We start from the raw sequence: 11,221 nt of genomic DNA on the forward strand, positions 1-11,221 counted from the left end.
GCCATGGTTCACCACGTCTCATTCTTCGGCTGGCCGCCGCGTAACATTTGGTGTGAGGTGCTGGGGTCCCTTCATCGCCATCCTGGTCACGGAGCTTCGGCGTCCTGGGCCTGCCGTGGACGTCGGCCGTGAGTACCTGGTCAGCGCCGCACGGCCGTGCCCCAGCCCGCCCGACCTGAACCGACCTCGACGCTCACCCCAGCCCCGTCCCCCGCCCGGACCACACTACACGACGACCCAAGACCCGACGGACCCAAGACCCCACCGACCCAAGACCCCACTGACCCAAACGTGAAGACACCGTCCCCCTGCCTCTGCCGTTCGGTGCGTCCAGAGACCTCGGCCGTCAGCTCCTGGCACCCTACGGCCCGGATGCTTCGTGGACCAGGACTCATTCTCTCATCTTTCTCATCGTGGCGGCCAGCACTGCACCATCTTCTACATACTGTTCGATCCTTCACTCAAGACCATCGCCATTTCGCCGTCTGTTCGTCACCAATCGGGACGATCGCTCGGAGGCCCCGGGTAGTGTGACGAAGACGAAGCTGGCAGTGGCGCGGGACGGAGCGCCCGCGCTAGGCCAGCGGCCATTAAATCATCTCATAGCCATGGTTCACCACGTCTCATTCTTCGGCTGGCCGCCGCGTAACAATATACTTGCGTTACAATGCTGTATTATGGGGTTAACCCTTATAAATATAGTCTAAGATTGTCTGCACACTTCTCATAGGCTCTTTTTTGCTTGCCTATATGTATTCATCTTTGTCTACTCATAGTCTATAGACTGTCTATAGACAACAGTCTACTAAAAGTGTTTGGCCGTACATTCATATAATGTATATAAACTGCCTATAGGCTTTGTCTATGAAAAACCCCATAAACTTCATAGACAAATGCCTGTCGACAGTATATGGAGTATCTAAAGCAGTTTTAGAAAGGGTTGCGTTCATCATGGGCTGTGCAAGCTAGGAAGCCAGGAAAAAAAAGGTACGCCAGTTACACAAATTTCACTTTTAATATTCATGTTATAATACTGATGCGGAGATAGTGACAGAAAGCACGTTTTTGTGGTGTGCTTAGGCACCGCATGTTTTCAAATAAAAACAATTGTGTGTGTGTGCATGACATGGGCGTAAAATGTGGGCTTGCTCTCCTCAGCTGTTGTCGTCTCATTGCGCACTCGTTATTTTTCTATAGTGATATGTAGGCCAGTGTGTGTTTCCTTCAAGCATTAAAAGCAGGAAATTATCAAGGAAGTAATGAAAGATGAAATGAACAGAAATCGGCTGCCACTTCAAAATGCACTTAGCTTTTGCGAGGGATATGTGTGCAGCTTTAACCTTTCATCGTTGATGAAGGCAGAAGACTAAGCTTGAGGAGACTGTAGGTTTTTGTTTTTATTTGGTAGCAGTATGAATGCAATCGTAGTTAGTAGTGAACCCCCTTTAAGGCAATTCTTTTGCCACAGTCGCGCAAAAGGAATGCTCTTTGCATTGAGGACGTACTTCGCTGCTCTGCTCCTCAGAGGCCACTAAACATTTCACTGTGCGTGGCCATTAGCAGTAAGGCTCCACGCGTACCAACAAAGCTTGGAAGTTAGTAGAAAAAAACGATAACCAGTGTGCACTCTGACTGGCGTAGAGGTGTCACTAAAAATTTGGTGTATTCATTCACAGATAACATGAGGTTTGAATCAAGCTCACCAACAAAATTTCAAATTACAAAAAAAAGATAACCCGTGTGGAATTTTAACTTGGTGACTGCGTAGAGGCATCACTAAAGATGTGATGCCGTCATTCACAGATACCATGAGGCTTGACTCAGGCTTGCCAACACCTCATCGTTTGATTTTCCTAAGAGCAATTGTAATAGCAGGTAAATTTTATGAACTCCAGTGAACATGAAACACTATTTTTCGAGGCGCTTTCGTATTTGGGGAGCGAAAACAGCCTTCGATAGACACACAACCTCTTCTTCTAAATTATAAATCGCTTACGCATCCATCAGCCCTTAGTGTAGCTTGCGTAGTGCAGAAAGCATTTCTCGGAAACATAAGGTAAAAACCAAGAAGTCACGATACGGCAGTGCAGTATGATAGAAGACATCCAGACGTTTACCATTGGCCTCGTGAACTCACTGCTGAACATTGTACATACGAATTCATCCTTCGGACTATTGTAATGCCAAGCAGCAAATTTCGTTCTCTTTCAAAAAGCTTTACGTAGCTGTCCACTCCAGACTGACTATTCAGAAATTACAAAGAGAATACAGTTGCTCGCGAAAGACAATCTTGTCTCAGGTTTACGACAGTTATTTGGACAACCTTGCGGTCATATTTCTTTCTTTCAGTAGACAATATAAAACTAATTAATTGTCATCTACTCATCAGCTTCTACAGAGGAAGCCGCATAGCGTAATAAGTTTACGAAGCGCAGTGACGTTTCTGCGCGCAAAGATCGGGTCAAGTTCTCCACACAGACCAAGGCCGAAGCTTCAAACTATAAAATTGAAAATAGCAACTCAGTCTTTCCTGTATTCACTACATTAGAAGGCAAATAAAAATAGCAACTCATTCTTTCCTTTATTCACGACATTAGAAGGCAAATGAGACTACTGACGTAGTTACGCGAGAAAACCCAAACAAAAAATTTAGAACCGGCAGCCAAGAAATTTAGAGAGCTTTGACGAAGAAATGCGTTGCAAAAGAAGTTTCCAGGTAGCTGTGCTACTGTTTGTAATTTTATTCAGCAGACGCTTGTGTTAACTCATTTGAAAAACCAAACAACTCTTTTGATATACTGATATATTCACTTACCAACAACTTCCAGCAACTACTAAATAAGCGGCGTTCCTGCCTACCTATATGAAACATATACTGACGCACACCAAAATGCAATATTTTGTAAGCTGGAGTTCACATATCTGTTTTCATGGTTTTGCCGATGACTGTAGAAGCAGCAGTCCAACAGGCGATCTGTTTTGACTACCACCTTATCTCAGACTGAATAAACATGTTTCGTTAATCTCAACACATCAAAAGTTTTAATTTGGTGTCACGGCTTCCGTAAAAGCATCTTAATATGAGAACTAGACTATTTTGTACGTGACCACGCTTCCCTCTATATTCCCACTGTTGTCATAAAAAATACTCAAACAGTACCATTAAATTTCTATAAACTGTAAACAACATTTCTTTTACATCGACGTGCACAGGGAATTTAGCGAAATGAACAGTTGCGTTACGTAATCACTTGGGATAACATAGGACGCACAGTAATAGAACCGACTAAAGAGCTTACCTCGATTTGAGAGAACGAGCATCCAACAGGCCACCCAAACTATTTCTGAACGACTGGTGAAGTCCACGTCAGCATTTCGGGAGTTGAGAAATAGGCTGGTTTTTTGTGGTCAGCGTCCTCGGGATGCTTTCCTCACAAACAACACCTGTTGATATATTTCATTCAAGTTTGTTTGCTGCTCAAACTGTGTGACGCCGAGTTTGAAGCAGGGGGCATGAAACGCCAAGTTCCTTCTGAGTCTCACGCTTGCCGCTGAAGAGGCTTCGTAATAAAAATCACTTCATACAACAAACTTAAATCATGAGATGAGCTAGGTACTTCATCGGGCAGACCCAACTAGAGGTTCTTTGGCCTTGTCCACTGCAGAAGTTCTCCTAACGAACCTTGAAGTCATTCAGGGTTTCCTCAACCGAGCCAGAAAAGCACTTCTCTTCCTCTTTTCTTCGGAGCTGGTATGAAAGTCTTCCCCAACAAAGCCACAAAAAAACTGAATTCCAGCAGAAGAGTGCTGCCGGAGAAGATAGGAAGCAAAGGAAGAGAGATCACGGCGTGGTATCGGTAGTTCCCGCCTTTTCCTTCCGGCGAAGCACGGCGAGTCAACGTCCGTTCTGTATCACCGTCTCGGACCAAGCAGTTGGCGCGAGTGCGCCGATGCGAAGCAAAGCCGATCGGCCGTGGTCCCAAAGCAGCCGCGCGCAGAAACGGTCCCGCGGCTCGACGCCTTGTGTGCGCGCCGCTTGGACGGCACGGCCTCCGCTCCTAGCTGTGGGCCGCGTCCTCGTCGTCGACGCCGTCGGGAGCGGCAGCACATGTGCGCGCGCGATCCTCGGATCCCGGTGGTGGAGGTGGTTGCCGCGGCAATCGGGGAGGAGGCGCTCCCGAGCGCGGGACGGACGCCAGGCGTCACTGGCCGCGACTCCCTAGCTGGGAGAGGCAGCGCGCGATACGGACCCGTTTTCGCGCCGGCGCTGGCGGGGCGCCCTGGCGAGCATGCGCTGCCTACCCCTCCGTCCTCCTTCCCGAACTCCCCTGCCCGCTCTCCTCTCCCGCCTCCTCGTCGCCCTGTTCCTTTTCCACTTCTTGGCGCAGAGTTTGCAGTTCGTTGTCGTGATGTTTCAGCCCCTCATTTTTGCTGTTTTTTTTGTTTTTATGCGTCAACTTCCCATTTACAGACGTGTCATTTATTGGTTGTCTTTCTATTGCGCAAATAATAATAATAGCATGTATTTGTCATCATACATTTGCGTATTTCTGGGTTCTGAGAAAAAAAAGCGCTCCTGAACAGCCTGACGGGGCCACGGCCCCTCAATATAAAGTAACCAAACATAAAATACTCCTCCAGGAATCTCTGAGCAGCGCACACTTCACCCATAAAATAACAGAACTGGCACTTCTTTTGCACATTTCCTGCGGTGGTTCACGCCCGCCAGCATAGAAGGAAGCAAACATACAAGGCACTGTCAGCAGTAGGACGACATCCTCGAAATGCGGAATTAAGAAAGCACTCGGCACTTTTTGCACATTTGCGACTGGTAAAGCTCAAGCTACCCTTCGCCTTAAAGTTTTCCTCTGTCATGTGTCCCAAGTGTCTAGCGTGTGCACAACAAAGAGCGCCAAGAAGAGTGCAGTGGCCGATAGTCCGGCTGGTAAGGCGGGTCTCAGTCAGTAACAGACGCCGCAGCGCCGGCAGCCGCCGCAAATCAAATACTCGGTATGCAGAGGTCTCTGACCGAAGCTGGAAGCGAGGATTCTGCTTTCAGCTGGAGAAAGCTAGACCATGAAGTGATGATATCATATTGAAGTATTAAATACGCGTAACGAAAGCTGCAGCTACTCGTCCTGTTTTGTTTGGCGTCTTAGCCGATTCACTAAGTTAAGTAACAGTGATCCAAGACATAAGCGCGGGACAATAGGCTGGTAATCAATACCGTGTTTTTATTTTGAATGCTATATCTTGGCGGTGTTTCACTTCCACCTGAAGTATCTCCTCTTTTTTTTTACGAAAGACGCTAATAGGACTTTCGCGTCTGAGATGCTGTTGTTTATTGATCTCTATTTCAAATTCTTATACCCTGCAGGACACCGTGTGTTTTTTTTTATACTGGTGTAAAGAAATCTAGCATTACTCAAGAGTATTTCTACTTAGCATTGCGTAGTAAAGTATTCTACTCGAGAGTGGTGGCGCCTGTTCACGCAAAGTAGCACTAAAAGTCCTTGGTTTTAGGAACAGGAAAAAAATAATGCACAGGCTGCCGATCCAAAGTGCTTGAGAAAATAGTTGCTGCTTCACGACTCAGCCGAGTCAGAAGTTTTGAAATGGGTGCCAGTTGTCTAACACTACTTGCGAATAGTAACTGAACGTTCTCCTCGAGACGCAAGGTGTAATTCTTTTATGTTATTGAAATAGCCGGGAAAAAATTTAATACAGAACATGAATCAGCAAGACAAAATCAGAAAAATACAAGATGGAAAACCCCAGCTGGCACAAACCGCTGTAGCAACTGAAGTTTTGCAGCAGCATCTATTTACCCATTGCGTGATGGGCGCTTTCGGCCCGGGATATCGACAAGGCACTCACGTAAAGTGCATTTAAAACACCATCGTTGAAGGGCCTTCGGTGAGTGGAATGGAAGGCAAGAACGCACACAACTGCCATCTTTCTCTTGAGGACCTTGGAATAAGTCGCCGTCGAAAGGGAATGCGGTTTTATGTCATCTTAGATGAGTAACGCAGCCAGCAGTCGAAGCATGTCACGGTGCTGTGTCGACTTACATGTTAATTAGAGAACGAATACTGGAGACAGTAATAAAACTGTGCAAAGTTTTATTCCACTCTATTTTGGATGCGCTATTGGTGAAATCCAAACTGTGAAGCAAACTGCTCCGACCAAGGCAAATTTCCGAAAAAAATTCCGTCGTTGTCCTAGGGTAGAGACCGTAAAATCTTCACCAAATATTAGCAAGCACGAAAACAAAAGATTAGGTAGCAATTCTACAAGAATTTCTTTCAAGTGTCCCTTGAACGTTCGATGAGTTAGCATTCATGATCTTGAGTTAGGTGTTCACCTAGATGCTAAGTTGCGCTTCTCGCCTCACATTGTGAAGGCCAAGAGCAGAAATCTACGCATGCTTGGGATGGTGATCCGCGTATGGAGGGTCCTATGCAGTACAGCATGCCATGTTGCCCAGTGCCCGAGCCTTTTCCTGCCGAGGCTTTAGCGTCTTTCCGTTGTATGGAATTCGCAAACCAAACGTTAGGAAGGACGGAAGCCATTACTGGTCAGCTTTCGGAGCGCAGAAATCACGAAAAACGTTGGTTTCCTCTCTGACCGGAAGTGCAGCCAGGCACTGAAGGCCGCATTGTGCATGCTGCGTACGGGACCACAAAGTGCACCTTTCAATTCATGGCTGCACGCTTAGGTTGCTCTGCCATTGGGCTTCGTAGTAGTTTTCATGTTCAGAAAAACTTTAGCGGGCACCTGTACGCCGTCCTTATCAAGTTGTTCCTTGCTCTCCCACTTGGGGTGTTGCACCCGTCCCTCCCTTCGAGCAGCGGGTCCCGTAAACCATCGCGGTGCATCTGGGCCGTCCTACGTGTGCTGGGTCACGTAGGAAATTTTTCGACGAAGCTTGCTTTTTTGCTGTGTTTTGCAGTGTGTGTGCTCAAGACGAGTTCCGTCCGTCACATCTGAATCAGCCACCTTACTTCTTAGTGTAGCGAGAGCGAGAAATGATGCGACATGCATAGTTTTTCGATGGTTTGCAAAAAAAAAAGTACGTGCAACCACACTTTTATTGACAAGTGAGCTGCTTGTTCTGAGTGCCTTACGTTTGTACTTATTTATTCGCGTTACCGCTAAGATCTTCGCTGGAAAAGCATTAAATAAGGGGGAGGCGGTGATACAAGTTTTTATACACGCGTTACATTTTAATAAAAAGTAGTTCAACGATAAAAACAATAATTAAACGCATCATAACACAAAAGGAAAAAAGGAAAACAAAAACAACAACAGATTAATCACAACACATTTACATGGCAGCGAATGAGTTCTTAAAATTTTTAATGTGAGATTCTCTAGCGATGTCTGATTGTATACTATTCCACTGAATGGCAGTGAGAGGAATTAATGAATTTGCATGAGACGATGAAAGGCACTGAAGGCATTTAACTTTGAAAGAATGATCACGACGTGTAGAGATGACATAAGGTGATTGAATCATATCGTCACGAAGGGATGAATGGTGATAAAGTTTATGGAAAGGTGTTAAACGAGCTCGTTAAACGAGCATATTTACGGTGATGTAATAAGTATTCTAGCTTGGTACGTTTCTTTATTGCTGTGACGGTTGTCAAAGGCGAGTAGCATGAAAATATGAAAATAACAGCACTTCTCTGCAAGTATTCGATGTTATTGATAACGTAGGCTTGACCAGAGTCCCAAACTGCCACCGTGTATTAGATTCTAGGACGTATTAGAGCGGTATGAGCAAGTAAGCGGTATAGTCGTAACTACTAGTGATTTTAAGATTGCTTAAGAAGTCTAAGATACTTGGTTTGTTAATAATTATTTCAGGCATGAAAGTATCCTGAAACCTGTCAAATTTAGAAGATTCGCTGGTAAATACTGATTAGAACGTGTTGATGAAATTTGAGCGCAAGCAGATTTATTAACAATAATTCCATTACAGTCAGCAAGCAAAATGTCAGGATGAAAGCCGGGATTTTTGATGCCCCATGTCTTACTAGTGTTGTTTGTTAGCAGAAATGACAAGCCTTGATTGAAAAAAAAACGACAAGGGGATTTCATCAGGGATTATCATTCGTTGTCACATTTGTTGTACATTTCTCACGCGCTTATAATGCCTCGTTTACCGCTTGCCGGTACGGTCGCTTTATATTGGTATTCACACGCCGCAACGTTTCATTAAACCATGGTGCATTTTACATTTCATGTATATGAGGGGCACAATGTTGTCGATAAGTTTATTAAGAGTATTCTATAATATATTCCAATTTTGTTGAACAGTGTGAACGAAATATTCATTTAAGAACCGGGCAAAGAAACAATCTGATTCTGAGTTAATCCTGTCAAATTTACTTATGCTGTGACTGTAACTTCTGATTTGTTTAATAGTCTTTTTTTCATTAAAGGAACAAGTAATCCGTCTTGTCATTACGTCAAGATGTAAAATTTCGATGCTGCCGCGGTGGCTCAGTGATTATGGTGCTGGGCGGTTGGCCCGAAAGACACAGGTTCGATCCCGGCGGCGGCGGTTGAATTTGGATGGAGGTGAGATTTTTTTTTTATTCGATGTTTGGTTTATTAGGGTTTAACGTCCCGAAGCAACATAGGCTATGAGGGACGCCGTAGTGAAGGGCTCCGGAAATTTCGACCACCTGGGGTTCTTTAACGGGAACTGACATCGCACAGTACACGGGCCTCTAGAATTTCGCCTCCATCGAAATTCAGCCGCCGCGGCCGGGGTCGAAACCGCGTCTTTCGGGTCAGCAGCCGACACCATAACCACTGAGCCACCGCGGCGGGTTATTCGAGATGTTTGCCATTAGGCATAATGTAAAAGGGAAAGAAAGTTATAAGATGGAGTGTAAACAAGCCTTGCTTAAAAAGTGGCAAAAGTTCACGATAAAGCGATTATCATGAGTCCACTTGCGATAGTCGCCTGCAACGTCCCCTCGCAGGCCTACCTTCTTTAGGAAGCGTCGTCTCACGGAAGCTGTAGCCGGGCAAGTCCACAGCAAGTGTTTTTCGTCACACTGGTCTGGCACAGCACCGCAATGAGGACACTTGTCAGTCACTTCGAAACGTTTGTCACGCCACTGATGACGCACAGAAGGAGTCAGAGCCGCTCCTGCCCGAGTGAGACTCCGGGGGAGAGGGTTCGAACACGGAGGAATTAGAGCGCGTGTTCGCTGATGCAAAGCCTGTTTCTCGGAAACATGGGACATGGGACAGGGAGGTGAAATTCTAGAGGCCCGTGTGCTGTGCGATGCCAGTGCACGTTAAAGAACCCCAGGTGGTCGAAATTTCCGGAGCCCTTCACTGCAGCGTCCCTCATAGCCTGAGTTGCTTTGGGATGTTAAACCCCAATAAACCAAACCAAACCAAACTAAAATTTCGTCTAAGTGAATAATGCCTGAAAAAACATCAGGATTATTTGCTAATATGTAGTCAATAATGCTGGCGATGTTTGATGTACGACGCGTGGGATAGGTAGTAAGTTGCGAGAATGAAAAATCTAAATATGTTGAAGAAACATATAAGCTTCCGTTTCACTCGCACTGATCGACTGTGTGAACCTGTTTATCTTAGGAAATTTTAACTAACCAAATATCAGTTGAATTGAGGTTGTAAAACGCTTACATATTTCAGATAGCATTGGATGAAATTCGGAAGAAAAGGAAGACAGCACCACTGATCAGATCCATTAAATCAGACTTTAAACAAACCTCTACATATTCAAGAAAAGAAACAATAATTACCGGTACAGTCAATTAATAATCTTTAAAGCCAAAAAGTGCACCACCTCCTCTACGGTTTAGCCTATCGCATCGAAAGATATTAAAAGAGTTTTGCTGAAAAAATTACGTTATCGGGATCAACATCAGTGAGCCATAATTCAGTAACTGCTATTATTGATGTGTAGCTGTCATTCAGCGAAGATAATTCAGCTCCGTTAGAAACAACGCTTCGGATGATACTGTGAAGAGATAAAATGGTTTTATCAGTACTGCATTGTGATGTTCATGAAGGATGGGAAACGTCCGTCTGGTTCGATGTAATGCCTCCAAAAGGACGTCATTCTTCTGTGGAGTGCCGAGAAGCACAAACTACGGGACAAACCTCAGTATCGCACATATAGGCAATATTCTTAATGTGGAGCTTATTGAAACCGAGACGAATACGGTCACCCTCTTTCTGTTAAAACTTAGCGTACTGCCATATACGAGTATAACGGCGTTTTATCCGAACGGCCTGAGCGTAACCACGAGCGATGCTGAAATCGTTATTCTTGAGGTTGGAGCCGTTACTCCATACCGACTCACCGTGTTTATAGTAGTAGAAGTTAGCTAGCATTGACCGCGTCTTACTAGATGAGAAACAGCACAAACGATGCGCTCTCACAATCGAGGTTCTCGCGACGTCAAGTTTACCGGAGCAAAAATCGCTCAAGAGCTGCTAGGACTTCATCCCGCTAAAACTCAGCACAAAATGTTGTAGTGTCAGTTTATTCGCTTAAATCTAGTTTTAACCCTAGTTTTCTGGCTTTTTCGCTCGTTAAACCTCATTAATTTCTTGTGCATTGCATATTACAGCACATAATGCTTCTGCACAATTAATTGAGAACATTAATAATTTTTTTCAGACTGAGGATTGGTGCCAAAGAGGTGCCTCTGCAAAACCTGTGATAATGCACTGTTTCTGAAGTTTTATTGGCAAGGCGGAAAAAAACTATTTACGAAAGCGTGCTGAGGCAATCAATACGCGCAATCTGCCGTCTGGGACACAGACACTTATTTTGAAAACAAGTTATCAATAATCAGACAATTTACCCAGGAAAAGAAAAGTTCACAGAGGCGAAGCTTAAATGGGGGAGTTCATCATCAAAGGATGGCATCCACTTTGGTGTGTAGGAACATCAAAAACCGGAAAAAATTTACGCACTATTACGAACAACAGTTATATGTGTGCATGCGTTCGGTTACTGTCGACAGCTTCTGAACCAGTTTTACGAGGAATCTAATGGTGTAAGAAAGAAAACTGCCTAAAAACATCACTAAATTGACGCAATATTTTCTTTTCATTCTGCTCAGCGGACATGCTTAACAGGGTTCCTAGTGAACTCTTTAACATAAACAAGAAATTCAAAGTCTACTTGAGAGCTGTCCGTGGCGGCATAAGC

General features: G+C 44.8%; 1 pseudogene across 1 annotated transcript in view; it reads right to left on the minus strand.

The window, feature by feature from the left end:
- The window catches only part of LOC149342109 (5-hydroxytryptamine receptor pseudogene), a 279,261-nt pseudogene extending 275,782 nt beyond the window's left edge, over positions 1 to 3,479 (minus strand). The window contains exon 1 of the transcript XR_016283001.1: positions 3,300 to 3,479. The product of XR_016283001.1 is annotated as a 5-hydroxytryptamine receptor pseudogene, transcript variant X1 (transcript). The remainder of the gene's footprint in view (positions 1 to 3,299) is intronic.
- Between the last annotated feature and the right edge of the window lie 7,742 nt (positions 3,480 to 11,221).

The sequence above is a fragment of the Amblyomma mixtum genome, chromosome 5 (genome assembly GCF_055824585.1).
Source record: "Amblyomma mixtum isolate Tamu chromosome 5, ASM5582458v1, whole genome shotgun sequence".
Classification (NCBI taxonomy): Eukaryota; Metazoa; Arthropoda; class Arachnida; order Ixodida; family Ixodidae; genus Amblyomma; species Amblyomma mixtum.